Raw genomic sequence first — 18,616 nt, forward strand, 5'->3', positions numbered from 1 at the left:
GCAAGTATGTTTTGGTGATTCCAAAATAATAGAATATTGATAATATAGCTCCCTAATAATAGTAGGAGACTTCTATATGTTATAAAGAGAATACACCATGTGAATTCCCTCAATTTAAATGGACCGAAGATCCATATGATTTATTAAGTTGAGTTGCAAAAGAATTAATGAGATGATACATGATGACATGATGCAATGCAAAATATGCAAAGATGAATGCAACAAGCAAAAAAAATCACATGACGATCCTCGGAAGCCACGAAAGGCATCTGGAGCGCCAGTCTTGGGGCGTTATAGCGGACAATCGCCTCGGGGCCACCAAGGAGCGCAGGCAGGAGATCCAGGCCTTGAACACCTCCCTGGAGCAGCAGGTGGAGGCGCGCAGAGTTGCCCTGGCGTCGATGAAGGGCGCCCCGTCCGACGAGGAGGAGATCTTGAGGCGCGAAGAAGCACTATTGCTGGAGGCCACAGAGCACAACCTCGAAGTCGAGCAGTTGGAGACGAGGGAGCGCCAAGTCGCCCAAGCAGAGGATGCCATCAGCGCGCGCAAGGCCAAGGCCCAGGAGGAGGTCGACCGCGGGGTGGCCGAGGCTCATGCGGATCTTGCCGGCCGGTATGACCTGAAGTTGAAGCTTGTGGAGGCCGAAGGTGTGGGTAGGACCGCTGCCCTCAGGTCAGGACTGGCTAAGGCGGAACAACACGAGAAGGCCGCCGCAGCTGCCCTGGTCTCGGTGCAGGCCGAGCTGGCTTCTGCCCGTGTCGAGCTGCTCTCTCTGCAGTAGTGAGTTGTCAGCGCCGAGTCCTTCGTGCATCAGAGCAGGGAGTAGGCACTTCGCCGACCGCCGCTGCTGCGCGAGCACGCTCCCATGCTTCGGGACCTCTGCGATGAGCACGCCCCTCATACCCACGCCGAGTATTACGCCAGCCATATTCGCTTCTTTGCTGATGTGGTGACGTGCCTGGAGAGCCATGCTGAGAGGGCTCGCGAGCTCGTGGATGAAAAGAGCCGAGGCCTTCTCAGGCGTGCATTCTCCCGCGTCTTCAGCCATCTCCTAAACACCAATCCTCACTTTGACTTTGCGGCTGCCATTGCCCCAGTGCCCATGGTCGTCCGAGGCCACCTCGCGCACTAGGTGGACGACAATGTGGACGCTCTGGTTAGGGCCTTTGCTTCTGATGACGACGTGGTGGTGGTCGCGGCGGACGAGGGCAACATAGTCGATGGCGGCGCGGCTGATGGCGAAGCGGCTGATGGCGATGTAGACAGCGACGGTGATGGCGCCAGCAGCCTGTCCGGAAGTGATTCGGGGGGCGAGGCTAGCGATATGTTCGGCTGAGCCCTCACTCCTTTATTTTGAACCTGCACACGAGAGCTTGGGTATGACCCCTCACGATGTAAGAGCATTTTGGAGAAGGGAAGCCCCTCATGTAAATAGACTACTACTTCATTCCTTAGGCTAAGCTTAAAGCGTGCTTTTGGGGGCTCGCAACTCCCCTTGCGGACTTGATGCCGTAACTTACTTTGGTTTGGCCGAGCTTCAAACTGGTTTGGCTATTGCGGACATACATTCCTTTTGAGAGGAGCCCCTCATGAGCTTGCGAGGTTTTGGTTTCCTGAGGGGTCCGTCGATCCACCCGAGGAGGCCTTGTGAGAAGCGAGCGCCAGTAATGGCGAGATGCACGCAGTGCGCGTGCGCCGCTGCCAGCCCCCGCTCGCGAGGTTTTGGAAAAGGGGGGAAGATAGAGGACGTAAATCTCAAACAAAACACGAATCCAAAAACTCAAAAAATCAACGCGAAGAAGAAAGGACGCCCCCCCCCCCCGCGATTGCCAATGGAAATTCAACTTCAAATTCAATATCAAAAGCCGCTAGTCTGAGCTATAGAAAAGAGGTCGAAAGCAAATGGCCACGTTCGGCACCTAGCTAGTATTCTTGTCTTCGAGTCTTCTCACCAGCGTGGAGCTATGTGCTTTCACAGGCCGTGAGCATAGTCATTGGGGGACAGTGTTGACAGCCAGCGCGGAGCATGGTGCTTCCACTAGGACATGGGCGGGAGCCCCCGAGGCCCGAGGGCGGCACTCCGTAGACTCCGGGGCGTGTACAGCCCCACTCATTATTATGTGAGAGTGTCATGAGCGGATACCTTCATAGGCGTGAGCCTTACTTCATATCGCCAGGCAAGGGCCCCACCTTGCGCCGCCCTCGACCACCGTTGGGGCGTCCAGAAACGAGGACGACACCAAGGGGCAAAGGGGACGCTAGCAGCGCCCTCGGTGACCATGGGCCCTCTGCCGGGGAGAAGGCCTGCCAGTGCCTCCCCGGCAGAGGACCCAGGCGATGCCTAGCTCCAGACGATGCAGGGAGGGGCCTTGCTCCCGGCTCCTCCCCTGCAACCCCCAATGCGCTTCCCCTAGCGAGATGGGGGCTGCCGTGCTAGGGCCGTCGTCCACTGCTGTTACCTGATTCCCTTGCAACCCATGGTTAGCGTAAGCCTACTCCTGAGAGATTAGTGGTACCCTGTAGCTGCTGTCGCCGGCGTGGTCGGCGAGGCTCTTGGGCAGCTCCTAGAAGGCCTCAGCTTCTAGCATCTCCTCTTCCCAACCCGGCGCGAGGAACAAACCAATGTCGTCTTCTGGTGTGTACTCCCGGTCCATCATGCGGGGCACATAGGCCTCCAGAGCCGTCGCCTCGGAAACCTCGTTGAGGTGCCCCACGCTCCACGCCGCCTAGCTCGGCGCGCCAGGATAATAAGGTGGCATCCTGCCGGGACCATGGGTGGCGATGCTTACGCCTGCGCACATTGGGGGAGGCATAGGTGTGTTTGGGTGTCCGGCGCCGCTGGTTGCGCCGATGCCGATGAAACCTCCTGGTGTGCCTAGGGGCGGGTGAGGGAGTCCTGGATTAGGGGGTCTCCGGACAGCCGGACTATCTCCATTGGCCGGACTGTTAGACTATGAAGATACAAGATTGAAGACTTCGTCTCGTGTCCGGATGGGACTCTACTTGGCGTGGAAGGCAAGCTAGGCAATACGTATATGGATATCTCCTCCTTTGTAACCGACCTTGTGTAACCCTAACCCTCTCCGGTGTCTATATAAACCGAAGGGTTTTAGTCCGTAGGACAACAATCAAAACATACAATCATACTGTAGGCTAGCTTCTAGGGTTTAGCCTCTCTGATCTCGTGGTAGATCTACTCTTGTAACACCCATATCTTCAATATTAATCAAGCAGGACGTAGGGTTTTACCTCCATCAAGAGGGCCCGAATACTGGGTAAAACTTCGTGTCCCTTGCCTCCTGTTACCATCCGGCCTAGACGCACAGTTCGGGACCCCCTACCCGAGATCCGCCGGTTTTGACACCGACATTGGTGCTTTCATTGAGAGTTCCTCTGTGTCGTCGCCGTTAGGATTGATGGCTCCTACTATCATCGATAGCGATGCAGTCTAGGGTGAGACTTTTCTCCCCGGACAGATCTTCGTATTCGGCGGCTTTGCACTGCGGGCTAATTTGCTTGGCCATCTAGAGCAGATTGAAAGCTACACCCTTGGCCATCGGGCCAGATTTGGAAGTTTGAATTACACGTCCAACATCCGTGGGGACTTGATCTTCGACGGATTCGAGCCACAGCCGGGCGCGCCGCACAGTCGCGATGGGTATGACCTAGCTCTGCCATCGGACGGTACCCCAGACGCCGCGCCCGCATCAGCTCCGACCCTTAGCTCGGAGCCAGCTGCGCCAATCGAGGACGGGTGGCTAGAAACTGCCTCAGGGGTTGCAGTCTCGACGGCGATCGAGCCAAACACCAGCATAATCCTATGCGCAACCCGTGACTCCAAGGTGCCGGACTCTCCTCCGGACCCCGAACCATCCGTGCCCCTGCCAATCGAATCCAACTGGGCGCCGACCATGGAATTCACTGCTGCGGATATCTTTCAGCACTCGCCCTTCGGCGACATTCTGAATTCACTAAGGTCTCTCTCTTTGTCAGGAGAGCCCTGGCCGGATTATGGCCAACAGGACTGGGATGCGGACGACGAAGAAATTCAGAAGCAGTCAATGCTTGACTGGGGAGGCCGGAGGGTAGGAGGATGCGGACTACTATTAACTCTCAATGAAGCCAGTCGGTTAAATCATCGTCATTGAAGTATGCTGAGGCCGAACATCCATGTCCTTGGTATCTAAGGTAACATGCTCGACTTCGACTCCGAAGACATCGACGGTATGGGCGACGATGTAGGAGACGAACATGAACCAGCACCTATAGGGCACTAGAAAGCCACCTCGTCGTATGACATATACATGGTGGATACACCCAATGAAGGCAACGGCGACGAGATAGCGGAGGATGACCCCTCCAAGAAGCAACCCAAGCGCCGACGTCAGTAGCTCCGCTCTAAGTCCCGCCAAAGCAAAAGCGGTGATACCGGCACAGGAGATAATAACACTCTGGATAGCACCGAAGACAACAAAAATCCCCTCCAGCAAGAGTTAGATCAGGAGGATGAAGGAGCCGGCTCTCCTGAGAGAGCGGCTGATGGAGAGGAGGAGGAGCATGACAATTACATGCCCCCTCCGAAGACGAGGCAAGCAGCGGCGATGATGAATTCGCCGTACAAGAGGATCCCGTCGAACAAGAGCGCTTCAAGCGCAGGCTTACGGCCACGGCAAATAGCCTGAAGAAAAAGCAGCAGCAGCTTCAAGCTGATCAAGACCTGCTAGCTGACAAATGGACTGAAGTCCTCGCGGCCGAGGAATATAAACTCGATCATCCCTCCAAGAGTTACCTAAGGCGCAGGTTACTACCCCGACTGGAGGAAGAAGCGTATGATACGGCTGATTGGCCACCTAGTGGCCGCGATAGAGAGGCATTCCAGCCAAAAGCTCAGCCTCCACCCCAATGCCATCCAAATAAAAAGGCAAGGGGAGATACGCCAGACCTGCGAGACATATTGGAGGACAAAGCAAAGCATTCAAGATCGATCTATGGATCACGAGGGCGCACCACTCTATGAGACGGTAAACGTCATGTTGGATACAGTAAAAGCAAATTCGGCTAGGCCCAACACAGCGGGCAGGACCCATACGAGCTGCGTCGCGATATAGCCCAATACAGAGGCGCCGCACACCCTTTATGCTTCACAGACGAAGTAATGGAACATCAATTCCCAGAAGGTTTCAAACCTATAAACATTGAATCATACGACGGCACAACAGATCCCGTAGTATGGATTGAGGACTTCCTCCTCCACATCCACATGTCCCGCGGTGATGACTTACATGCCATCAAATACCTCCCAGTAAAACTCAATGGACCACCGCGGCATTGGCTTAATAGCTTGCCAGCGGACTCCATTAGCTGTTGGGAAGATCTGGAAGCCGCATTCCTCGACAACTTTCAGGGCACTTATGTGGGACCACCAGACGCCGATGACTTGAGCCACATAATTCAGCAGCCAGAAGAGTCGACCAGGCAATTCTGGACTCGGTTCCTTACAAAGAAAAATCAAATCGTCGACTGTCCGGAGGCGGAGGCCTTAGCGGCTTTCAAGCACAATATCCGAGATGAGTGGCTAGCCCGGCACCTTGGTCAGGAAAAGCTGAAATCTATGGCAGCCCTCACGACGCTCATGACCCGCTTTTGTGCGGGAGAAGACAGCTGGTTGGCTCGCAGTAACAACATATCAAAGAACCATGGTACCTCAGATACCAAGGACGGCAACAGCAGGTCACGTCGCAACAAGCATAAGCGCCGCATTAACGGTGAAAGTACTGAGGATACGGCAGTCAATGCCGGATTCAAAGGCTCTAAACCTGGTCAGCGGAAAAAGCCATTCAAACAAAGTACGCCGGGTCCATCCAGCTTGGACCGTATACTCGTTCGCTCGTGTCAAATACACGGCACCCTAGACAAGCCAGCCAATCACACCAACAGGGATTGTTGGGTGTTCAAGCAGGCCGGTAAGTTAATTGCCGAAAACAAGGACAAGGGGCCACATAGCGATGACGAGGAAGAACCCCGGCAGCCGCACACTGGAGGACAGAAGAGGTTTGCCCCGCAAGTTCGGACGGTGAACAAGATATACGCAACCCACATCCCCAAGAGGGAGCGGAAGCGTGCGCTCAGGGACGTATATGCGTTGGAGCCAATCGCCCCAAAGTTCAACCCTTGGTCCTCCTGTCCGATCACCTCCAGTCACAGGGAACACTCCACTAGTATCCGTCATGGCGGGTTCGCCGCACTGGTCTTAGACCCAATCATCGACGGATTTCACCTCACTCGAGTCCTTATGGCTGGCGGCAATAGCCTGAACCTTCTTTATCAGGACACAGTGCGCAAAATGGGTATAGACCCCTCAAGGATCAAACCCACAAAAACGACCTTGAAAGGTGTCATTCCGGGCGTAGAGGCCCACTGCACAGGCTCAATTACACTGGAAGTGGTCTTCGGATCCCCGGATAACTTCCGAAGCGGAGAGTTAATCTTCGATATAGTCCCGTTTCGCAGTGGTTATCACGCGCTGCTCGGACGAACCGCATTCGCTAGATTTAATGTGGTGCCGCATTATGCATACCTCAAGCTCAAGATGCCAGGACCTCGTGGAGTTATCACAGTCAATGGAAACACAGAGCGCTCTCTCCGAATAGAGCAGCACACCGTGGCCCTTGCAGCAGAAGCGCAAAGCAGCCTCTCAAGGCAATCTACCAGTTCGGCGTTTCAAAGCCCGCACACCTTCAAGCGCGCTCGGGGCAATCGGCAAACAGACCGCCTGGCGTGATCGGAGCTCCCGTAGCAATACGGCGGCCACCCCAATCCCAGCCCAACAACGTTATTCGTGTCGCGCGTAAATAATTACGCATTAAAAATACCATGGGCACAGGTGGGGAGGGGGAGGCACAACTGCGGCACGCCCCAAAACGCGGCCTAAACCGCACCAGGGGCTTCCCGTTTGGTTATTTTTCTTTTTCTTTCAGGACTTTAATCTCTGGAAACACTGTCCGGCAGCTCTATCGCCGAACACATGATACAGCAACCAAGGAGGCAGGCAACTATGGAATTCCCAGGTGGATTACAGATTTCATATAATTCCTCAGCTCGCCCTTGGAAGGGACACAGTCCTACTGTTTTGCTTATTGCACCATCTATATCATTTTGCTATAACGCAATTTTTTAATATACAATGCATGACATTACGACTATTATTGCATTTTTGTTGTATATATATATATCTCTATGTGTTCATTAATGATGCCTTGCAGCCGTACACTCTGGTACAGCCAATGCACCAGGGGCTTACGTACCCACAATACGGTGTGAAAAGTCCGAACACTTTCACAAGTACGGCACCCCGAACTTATAGCATTATATGCATCAGCTCCGAATCATGTCTTTGGTAAAATGTTGGGTTTGCCCGGCTCCTATGTTTTGGTACCTTACGTTCCGCTCTATCGGCTAAGGTAGCGCTAGGAGAACTACTGCGATTGTGCCCCGGTTCTGCCGGGCTGAGCACCTCAGTAGAGAAAGCTAAAACTGACTGTCATGATAAGTCGAGAGACCGGTCGCTGTTCGGCGAGGTTTCTCGAGTCCTTAAAGACTTATGCCGCTTAGGGCGAGGGCCGGCTCTGTCCGGCTTACAGACGTGTATCGCGCCACAAATTTGGCCTTCCGAATACCAGGGGCTTCGCCAAAATTTAAAATTATAGAATTATATGGCTAAGTGAGAGTGATAAAGCATTATTAGTCCGGTTGCCTTTTTCGTTGTGCTGAGCACCTGCCTCGAAGGACCCAAACATGGGAACAAAAGTGCTCAGGTTTATCCCGAACACCCCAGCACTCGTGGCATGGGGGCAGAAGCCGAGGACTAGCCATCTCTCAGATTGGATAAATAGCCAAACAGAAGGTAATATTTTAAATTCATACAAGCGTTGCATAGCGAATACCATCCACGTTTTCATACATACAGGACAAAACGATCAAGTCTCATTCAAATATTACATTTTGTGAACACTCATCGGCGATAAGACGGGCGCCCGGCAGAACACCCTCATAGTACATCTCGGGGTGGCGGTGCTCCTTGCTCTCCGGCGGCCCCTCCTTGATCAGCTTCACAGCATCTAGCTTGACCCACTGCGTTTTTACACGGGCGAAGGCCCGGCGTGCACCTTCAATGCAGATGGATCGTTTGACGACCTCCAGCCATGGGCAGGCATCCACGAGCCGCCTCACCAGGCCGAAGAAGCTGTTCGGAAGGGCATTGCCAGGCCACAACCGGACTATGAATTCCTTCATGGCCTGATCGGCCGCCTTATGTAGCTCGGCCACCTGCTTCAGCTGGTCTCTCAATGGCACCGGATGTTCAGCCTCAGCATACTGAGACCAGAACAGCTTCTCCGTCGTGCTTCTGTCCCCGGCCCTATAGAATTGTGCGGCATTGGACACACTGCGGGGCAAATCTGCGAATGCTCCTGAAGAGCTCCGGATCCGGGTAAGTAATGGATAATTTACTTTTACATGCTTGCTCTGCATATAGAAAGCCTTACCCGCCGTTATCTTCTTTATCGTGTCGATCTCCTGAAAGGTCTTCTGGGCCTCGGCCTTGGCACTCTTCGCGCTTTCACGGGCCACGGCAAGCTCAGACTCTCGCGTCTTCAAGTCAAGCTCCAACGCCTCGTGCTTCGTCACGAGAGCCTGGAGCTCTTGCTGCACCTCGCCCACCCCAGCCTCGTGCCTCTCTCGCCCGGTGCGCTCCTGGGCCGCCTTCTCTTCGGCCTGGGACAACGCTTGCTTCAGGGTCGCCACCTTGTTCGTGGCCCCTGGCAAACATACAATGATCCTGTCATCTAGCAATCATGTCATTTTTCTCATCTATAGACGGGGTATTACTTACCCTTGTTCTCCTCGAGTTGCCTCTTAGCAAGGTCGAGCTCTTTCAGGGACCCCTCGAGGGCCTCCTTCAGTACGGCGACCTCCATAGTTAGTGCGGCGGACGCCAGCAGCGAAGCCTGCATATGCATATTGACATACTTATATTAGACTCCTGCGATATTATTTGATCCTCTGTTCGGCTTTTCTTTGTGAACACCGAACAAAGCATCAGGGTCTACTATCTATGCGGTAATATTTCTACTACATTTTAAAACACTTACCTTGAAGCCTGTCAGAAGGCTAGTACAGGCTTCAGTCAATCCGCTCTTGGCGGACTGAACCTTCTGGATCACCGCACTCATGATAGTGCAGTGCTCCTCCTCGATGGAAGCGCTGCGAAGCGCTTCCAACATAGTGTCCAGCGCCTCTGGATGGACAGAGGTCACCGGCACAGGCGTCTCACCCCCTTAGAAGGGGACCGCCTACCGGAGCTTGGAGCCATTGGAGGGTCCGGCGTGGTGTTCGGCTAAGGGCCAAACTCGGAGCTCTCAGGGACCCCGTCCCCTTAGCTCCCGGAGTCCGGAAGGTCGACTTGAGGCGCCTCCGGGACTGTCCCCCCTCGATCCGGTGCCTCTTGAGACAGCACCTCGGCGTCGTCGGCTGGATGAGGGGAGGTGGCGGTCGGTACTGGATCGCTATCCATGTCCGACGAGCCCAGGGAGCCGTCCGAGGATACCTCGACATTGGCTCGGGTGGCCTGCACAATTGAGTTCGGTGTTAGGGAAAGAATGCGACAAAGGAATCCTATGGGTTATTTTGGTATCCGAATACTTACAATCTCCCCTGGGGCTTGGCCCTGGGCAGCCACTCGTCTTCACTTCTGTCGGCGGCGGTGGAGCTGTCCGGAAGGAGCATCCTTCCCTTGTTGGACCCTCCGGCCTCCCCAGTTGGGGCGGCCTTCCTTTTCTTGTCTCCCCCAGTCGGTGGGGGAGCCTCTTATTCCTCTTCCTCATCTTCGGGGGAAGAGTGCGCCGCAGAGTCATCATACGGTGAGTACGACGACGCCTGGCGTCAGGAACTCTTTCGGGCTCCCTTGGCCTTCTTGGTCTTCTCCGGCACCTTATAAGGGGCCGGAGTCAGCATCTTCGTCAGAAGAGCGTCTACGGGGCCTTCGGGCAAGGGAGCCGGACAGTCGATCTGTCCGGCCATCTTCTGTCAGTCATGTTAATGGCATGGGAGTTTAGATCTCGCATAGAGCCAATCTATATAGAAAACAAATATCCTGTAAAAGGAAAAACAACTCACCACACTGGCGTGGCGCTTGGCGCTGAATTTGCGATCCTCAGTAATGGGGGAGGGACCTCGGCGCTCTTGAACAGCACCCTCCAGGCATCTTCATGAGTCGTATCGAAGAGCCTGTTTAGAGTTCGATGCTACGCTGGATTGAACTCCCACAAGGTAAACTCCCGTTGTTGGCACAGGAGTATCCGGCGGACAAGCATAACCTGGACTATGTTGACAAGCTTGAGATTCTTATCCACCATGTTCTGAATACATGACTGGAGTCCGGTCAGCTCTTTTGAATTACCCCAGGACAGGCCCTTCTCTTTCCAGGAGGTGAGCCGCATGGGGATGCCAGATCGGAACTCGGGGGCCGCTACCCATGTGGGGTCGCGCGGCTCGGTGATATAGAACCACCCCGATTGCCACGCCTTTATGGTGTCCATGAAGGTGCCCTCGAGCCATGTGATGTTGGGCATCTTGCCCACCATGGCGCCTCCGCACTCTGCCTGGCGGCCGCTCACTACCTTCGGCTTGACATTGAAGGTCTTCAGCCATAAGCCGAAGTGGGGCTTGATGCGAAGGAAGGCCTCGCACACGACAATGAACGCCGAGATGTTGAGGATGAAGTTCGGGGCCAGATCGTGGAAATCCAGGCCGTAATAAAACATGAGCCCCCGAACGAAGGGATGGAGAGGGAATCCCAGTCCGCGGAGGAAATGGGTGAGGTATACCACCCTCTCATGGGGCTCGGGGGTGGGGATGAGTTGTCCCTCATCTGGGAGTCGGTGCGCGATATCGTCGGGCAGGTATCCGGCTCTCCTCAGTTTCTTGACGTCTCCCTCCGTGACAGAGGAGACCATCCACTTGCCTCCCGCTCCGGACATGGTTGGAGAAGGTTGAGATGGAAGTGAGGACTTGGGCGCTAGAGCTCGAGTGTGCGGGAGCGGATGAGCAGAGGAGGAAGAAGGCGTGGATAGAAAGGTGAATCCTTATCCATTTATATGGGCAAACAAAATTAAAACGTCCCCACTTGCCTGGTAAAACTCGCTTGTCCCCCAAGCGCCGCAATTGATGGCGCGGTTGGGTTACCCACGCCCGTATTGATGAGGATCCGGTAATACGGGGACACGATCGCTCCTTTGACAAGACGTGTCGAAAAACTGCCTTGCGTTATGTGCGGGGCTGGTTAAAAGAAATGGTTCGAATAATCACCGGGCCATGACATAACGTCATGTTGCCAAAACAAGCTAGCGGATTAGATCTGCGAAAACATTATTCTCTCTACGGTGAAATATGGAACTTATTTTGCAGGGTCGGACACTATCCTCGTATTCAAATTCTTCTATGATGTATTCGAAGAAGGAACCCGCCTTGCAATGCCGAAGACAACTGTGCGCCAGACTCATCGTCATTGAAGCCTGGTTCAGGGGCTACTGAGGGAGTCCTGGATTAGGGGGTCTCCGGACAGCCGGACTATCTCCATTGGCCGGACTGTTAGACTATGAAGATACCAGATTCAAGACTTCGTCTCGTGTCCGGATGGGACTCTACTTGGCTTGGAAGGCAAGCTAGGCAATATGTATATGGATATCTCTTCCTTTGTAACCGACCTTGTGTAACCCTAACCCTCTCCGGTGTCTATATAAATCGAAGGGTTTTAGTCCGTAGGACAAAAATCACAACATACAATCATACCGTAGGCTAGCTTCTAGGGTTTAGCCTCTCTGATCTCGTGGTAGATCTACTCTTGTAACACCCATATCTTCAATATTAATCAAGTAGGACGTAGGGTTTTACCTCCATCAAGAGGGCCCGAACCTGGGTAAAACTTCATGTCCCTTGCCTCCTGTTACCATCCGGCCTAGACGCACAGTTCGGGACCCCCTACCCGAGATCCATCGGTTTTGACACCGACAGCAGGCGGGCGCGACGAGGCCCACCGTGCGATCCAGCCACAGCCTGAGGCATAAGCAAGGAGCATAAAGGCGGCGCACCCCTGGCTGCAGCGTCCAACAGCTCGGCAACATGCTCCAGTAATGCATCCCGACCGCTCTCCATCACTCGTCATCGCGGCAGCTCCCGTGCCACCATGAGCGCGGCCCTCATGTTCGCTTGTTCCCATCGGGATTGCGGCGCCGTTGCCGCGGCGTAGCTTGAGGCCCTTGCGGCGGCCCGCACGCGCCAGAGGGTATGGTTGGAAGGCGTCGGACCACGGCGCCCGCGCGCCACCTGGAGCATAGAGTTGAGGTCTTCTTGGCCGGACGGCACCGCCCGGGCTGGCCAGGCTACCAGTGATCGGAGTCAGCCCTTGGGTCACCGGGCATCGGCGCTGCAGAGTGCTAGCTGGGCTGCCGACGGAAGAGAGGCTTCGGCGCACCCCTACCTAGCACGCCAAACAAGTTTCTGGCCTTGCCCCAACCACACCATTGCTCCACCGCGTCCCATCGCTCCACCGCATCCATGTCGGACGCATGTCGAGCCTGGTATGGGTGCGCTGAAGCCTCTACCAAAAGCCTCCGGCTGGTGCAGGAGTGGCATCGCCTGAAGGTGGCTATCAACCTCAGGCGCCTCCAGCGCGAGCATGCCGATGCGGAGGCCGAGGCATGCAGTGCGGGGCACGGTTGGTGAGGCTCCCGAGGAGAAGGCCTCGGGAGTGCTGGGCTGAGGAGAGCCCTCGGGCACCGCCTCATGATGGCCCACCAAGACCTCGGAAGCTCCAACCTCAGGGGCCCTTCAAGGCCAACTGGATGCAGCCCCCATTCATCGAAGGGGGGCATCTGCCCTGCAAAATCCACCCTGTTTGAGAAGCAGTACAAGAGACAACCCTCCTGCGGCATGTCAGCTGGCGAGGGGTCGCCCATCAAGACCTCAAGCACTGTTCTTTGCACCTCAAGCGGAAGCCCCGACTCCTAAAGCCTCATGCGATCCTGGCCGCCGGAAAGGGCCCACAACGGCCGAGAATGGCGCTGAAGTGGGGCTACGCGGCGTCGGAGGAACTCCTTCATCACCATGGGCGCGATCACGCCAAGATCTTTCAGCCTCTTCAACTGGAGCCAAACAAAGGCAAGGCGGGGGTCAGCGAGCTTCTCGTGGCCCCAACCGGAGCTGGGAATGGCGGGTGCCGAGTGAGGCGAGAGCAAGGGGCTGAGCACACCAACGTCCACATACACCCATCGTTCCCGAAACTCGCTTGAGGGTGATGGAAGCTCAAAATCTTTTCCCAAGCCAGTCGTTGCAGCCACGGCCTGGAAACTCAAGCATCCCGAGCACGGCCGAGGGCTAGTCAGGTGTAGAGAGAAGAAATGGCGTAGTAGGGCCACGGAAGGGGGAATGCCCACCATGGCCTCACAGATGAAAGCGAAGACGGCAAGAAGGGAGACTTATTGGGGATCCATGTGCAACATATGGATCTAATAGTGGGAGAGAACGGTGTTGAAGAAGGCAGAGAAAGGAGGAACCAGGCCAGCCCACAGGGCGTCGATGAGGAATGGAACCTCGGTAGTTGTCCTGTCGACGGTGGCGCATGATGCGGGCCAGGCCGCTGTCCTCCCCCATTCGTTGAAGTCAGCAACGAGCGCAGGGCGGACCTTGTCCATGGCTTCCTGGTTGAGCACCAGTGACCAGCCAACGGCGGGTCAATGGCCGGGGGCGGCCCGGTTGAAGACTGAGGCTTCTTCTTTTCCTTCTCTATTTGTCGGGGCGCCATGGCAGCGAGGAAGGCCGAGCTTGGGACAGATTGGAAGAGGAGGTTATTCTTTTGGAAAGGCGGGAGAGTTGGAGGGGCGCGTCACCAGCAATGGGGGGATAACTGTGTGAGCCCCGGTGACCGCCTAGCCAGGCGGATATCAAGATTGCGTGGGGAAGCGGAGACACCCACGTCCAATCAACTGCCATGTGTCAAATGAGGCCGCGGGCTGTTGGGGCCCGTGGCGCTCCGCACTTGCCCCTTGTCTTCGCCTCGAAGCCAAGCCTGAGCGCGCCTTAGGCCCGGGGGCTAATGTCGGTGTCCTAGGAACGGGGGTCCCCAGACTTGCCTGCCTGCGGCCCATGGCGTGGCTCCACCAGCGGCCCTGTACGGTGCATCTTCACCAGCAAACACTCAAGACCCTCGCGTGGTGGATGATGCAAGACCTCCTCGGGGGTGGCCTCACCAGGCTGGCTTGCGAGGGGCAGAGAGATCAAGGCAATGAGCACCTCGCGAGGTTCCTGTGACGCGAGCCATGACGACCAAGGCCAACCGGGCGCCAGCGCGCGCAGTATCCTCATTTCCCCTGTGGTGCTAAAGAAGCAAGCGCAGGCGCTGAGTCTCGAGGTGTCAAGCAAAGGTTTCCATATCGGTGCAACGAGACCAAGGCCAGCATGAAGGCAGGACGGAGGTTACCATGGAGCCCAGGACAAAGTCACCACCAGAGCCTTTGGCGGGTGAAGACCATCTTTTGTCAGGATAGCTTGTACTAGTTGCCCCCTTCAAACTGGTCGTTGTGGTATCCCTTCCCGCCTAATATTTGGGAAGAGGACCCGGGACTCTATAAATAGGACTAGCCACCACCGTAGGGAGGCATCTCATCTTGGACTGGATCCATTCCACCAAGGCCACCAGACAAGCTCATCAAGCACAAGAACACCTCTCCTCAGGAGGTTGTTCTTCCCTTGTAACTATTCATCCACACTCAAGAAGCAATCCACCACACCACATTGGAGTAGGATAGTACACCACATCAGTGGCCCGAACTAGTATAAATCTTGTGTCCCTTTGTTCTGCGGGTTCGAAGCGCTAAGCCTTGAGATTGCGGTGAGGGCGAGAGCTAGAGGGGGACAGATCTTCGTGCGCACCCTAGTGTTCAAACTTCAAGGGTTTTGCTGGAACCCGAAATCTGACAACTCCCGCTAAAATTGGTAGAGCCTCCAAGAACAAGGGTGCAGCCTCTAGTAATAGTAATAAAGAAGATCTTAAGATGATTGGTATCCACCCAGATTTTGTTGAAGTGATAAGAGATCCTTTTTTGCAAGAATGAAATCTTTGTATTTATTCCTAGAAGTGTTGTTATTGAAGATCTTTATGCTAAATCTTTGAAGGATTCTAAGTGTTTGATTGGAGAGTTGGACAAAGATGACAAAACTTAGATCCTTGCTTTATGCCTAGCTAAGGGCGTAAAACTACAGTGCTTGTTAGTAGGCAACCCAATGAATAAAATTTATTTTTGTTTTTTGCTTCTTGTTTTTGAGTGTTAGCACAATTATGCTACTGTTATGATTGTGTTTTTTATGTTTTAATTAGTGTTTGTGCCAAGTAAAGCCTTTAGAATCTTCTTGGGTGATAGTTGTTTGATCTTGTTGAAAAAACAGAAACTTTTGTGCTCATGAAAGTAATTATCATTTTTTATCAGAGAGCGATAAAATACCCATTCTACTTTCAGTAGATCAATATACAAATTGCTCAGGTTTTCCTAATTTTTCAGAATTTTTGGAGTTACATAAGTATTAGAAATAGTCAGATTGCTACAGATTGTTCTGTTTTGACATATTCTGTTTTCTTTGTGTTGTGTGCTTATTTTGATGGCTCTATGGTTTTCTTTCATGAGTTTTTTCCATAGAAAAGTTGGAATACAATAGATATAATACAAGAACAAAATATGAATTGGTTTGATACAACACTTATAGTGGTGATATATTAGTTTCTTATACTAACAGATCTCACGAAGGGTTGTTGAGTTTTCTGTGATTGAAGTTTTCAAGTTTGGGTTATCTTACGATGGATGAAGGAATGAGGAGTAGAAGAGCCTAAGCTTGGGGTTGCCCCAGCATCCGAGGCCCTTGCGGCGGCCCATGTGCGCCGCGGGGTAAGGGTGGAATGCATCGGACCACGCCGCCCGCACCCCTCGGCGCTTGGCGGTGCGTGCGCTACCTGGGCACAGAGTTGAGGTCTTCTTGGGCGGACGGTGCCGCCCGGGCTGGCCAGGCTGCCCAGCAATCGGTGTCGACCCTCGGGTCACCGGACATCGGCGTTGCAAAGTGCTGGCGGGGCTGCCGATGGAAGAGAGGCTTAGGCGCACCCCTACCTGGCGCGCCAAATGTCGGATTTTGGGTTCCGGCAAAACCCTTGAGGTTCGAACACTGGGGTGCGCACGAAGATCTTTCCCCCCTAGCTCTCGCCCTCAACGTAATCTCAAGGCTTAGCGCATCGAAACCGTAGAACAAAGGCACACAAGATTTATACTGGTTCGGGCCACCGATGTGGTGTAATACCCTACTCCAGTGTGGTGTGTTGGATTCCCTCTGGGGCTGAGGATGAACGGTTACAAGGGAAGGACAACCTTTTGAGGAGAGGTGTTCTTGTGCTTGGTGAGCTTGTCTGGTGGCCTTGGTGGAATGGATCCAGTCCAAGATGAGATGCCTCCCTACGGTGGTGGCTAGTCCTATTTATAGAGGCCCGGGTACTCTTCCCAAATATTAGGCGGGAAGGGATCCCACAACGGCCAGTTTGAAGGGAGACAACTAGTACAAGCTATCCTGACAAAAGATGGTCTTCGCCTGTCAAAGGCTCTAGTGGTGAGGCCGTCCTGGGCTCCACGGCGACCTCTGTCTTGCCGTCCTGATGGCCTTGGTCTCGTTGCACCGATATGGAATCCTTTGCTTGACACCTCGGGACTCGCGCCTGTGCTTGCTTCTTTAGCACCATAGGGGAAACGAGGACACTACGCGTTGGCACCTGCCTGGTGCCCGCCTGGCCTTGGTCGTCATGGCTTGCATCACAGGAACCTCGCGAGGTGCTCCTTGCCTTGATATCTCCGCCCCTCGCGAGCCAGCCTGGTGAGGCCGCCCCCGACGAGGTCTTGTGTCATCTGCCTCGCGAGGCTTGGCCCCTCGTGAGGGTATTGAGTGTTTGCTGGTGAAGATGAGCCATACAGGGCCGCTGGTGGAGCCACACCATGGGCCACAGGCAGGGAAGTCTGGGGACCCCCGTTACCAGGACACCGACATGAGTTTTTTTGATTGTTTTAGCGGAAGCGAAAGCCGTGCTTAGATTACTAAAAATTTCTTCTAATTTATCAATCCGAGAAGGGTTTTCTTCTATTCTTTCATGAATTGTGGTACCCTTTTCCCTTAGCAACTTAATAATATTGACCCCATATTTGGTGGCAAAATTATGTATCTTTTTATCTATAATTCCCATATGATCTTCAGTGAGCATTTTCTGTTCCATAGCATCTAGTTTTTCCATAACATGCTCAAGAGCCAAGGTATTTTCATTAATAATGAGGGGTGGTGAGCCCACTAAATTTCCCATAGCATTAAAGGCATCAAGAGAAGGACACATAGAGAAATTTCCACCGGTAATCGTGTCAAGGACGAATCAATACCAAGTGGTGATGCCAACATAAAACAACGAAGAAGAACAATAGTGGATTGCTTACGGGTAGATCTATTATGAGCATTGCAAATACTATACCAAGCATCTTTTAAATTTTGTCCTCCCCTTTGTTTAAAGTTAAGAACCTCGTTTTCGGGAGTGCAAGAAATAGAGGAAGAACTATCCATAATGATAATAACGACAAACAAGGTTGCACACAAAAACAAATCTGGCAAGAAAATGGCGAACGAAAAAGAGAGGCGAATAAAACAACAATTTTTTGTGAAGTGGGGGAGAGGAAAATGAGAGGTAAATGGCAAATAATGTAAATTTAAAGGAGATGAGATTGTGATTAGGAACCTGGTATATGTTGAAGATCCTCTCAGGCAACGGCGCCAGAAATTCCTTTCGATGTCGCTTGAAGCTACGTCGGTATTTCCTCAAAGAGGAAGGGATGATGCAGTAGAACGGCGGTAGGTATTTCCCTCAGATATGAATCCAAGGTTATCGAACCAGTAGGAGAACCAAGCAACACAACGTAATCAACCCCTGCACACAGATAACAAATCCTCGCAACTAGACGTGTTAAAGGGGTTGTCAATTCCTTTCGGGTAACGGTGCTAGAAATTGGTGCGTGACGGTAAAAAGGTTGTAATAGATTGGTTAAATTGATCGCAAATCAAATAAAGTGCAGCAAAGTATTTTGGGGTTTTTGGATTGATAGATTTGAAAATAAAAGTAGATCACAATGGCAAATAATATGAGAAAAAGACCCGGGGGCTATAGGTTTCACTAGGGGCTTCTCTCGAGAAAAATAGCAAAGTGCTGGGTGAATAAATTACTGTTGGGAAATTGATAGAACTTCAAATACTCATGACGATATCCAGGAAATGATCATTATATAGGCATCACATCCAAGATTAGTAGACCGACTCCTGCCTGCATCTACTACTATTACTCCACACATCGACCGCTATCCAACATGCATCTAGTGTATTAAGTTCATGGAGAAACGGTGTAATGCAATAAGAACGATGACATGATGTAGACAATATCTATCTATGTAGAGATAGACCCCATCGTTTTATCCTTACTAGCAATGATACATATGT

The sequence above is a fragment of the Triticum dicoccoides genome, chromosome 1A (assembly GCF_002162155.2).
Source record: "Triticum dicoccoides isolate Atlit2015 ecotype Zavitan chromosome 1A, WEW_v2.0, whole genome shotgun sequence".
Classification (NCBI taxonomy): Eukaryota; Viridiplantae; Streptophyta; class Magnoliopsida; order Poales; family Poaceae; genus Triticum; species Triticum dicoccoides.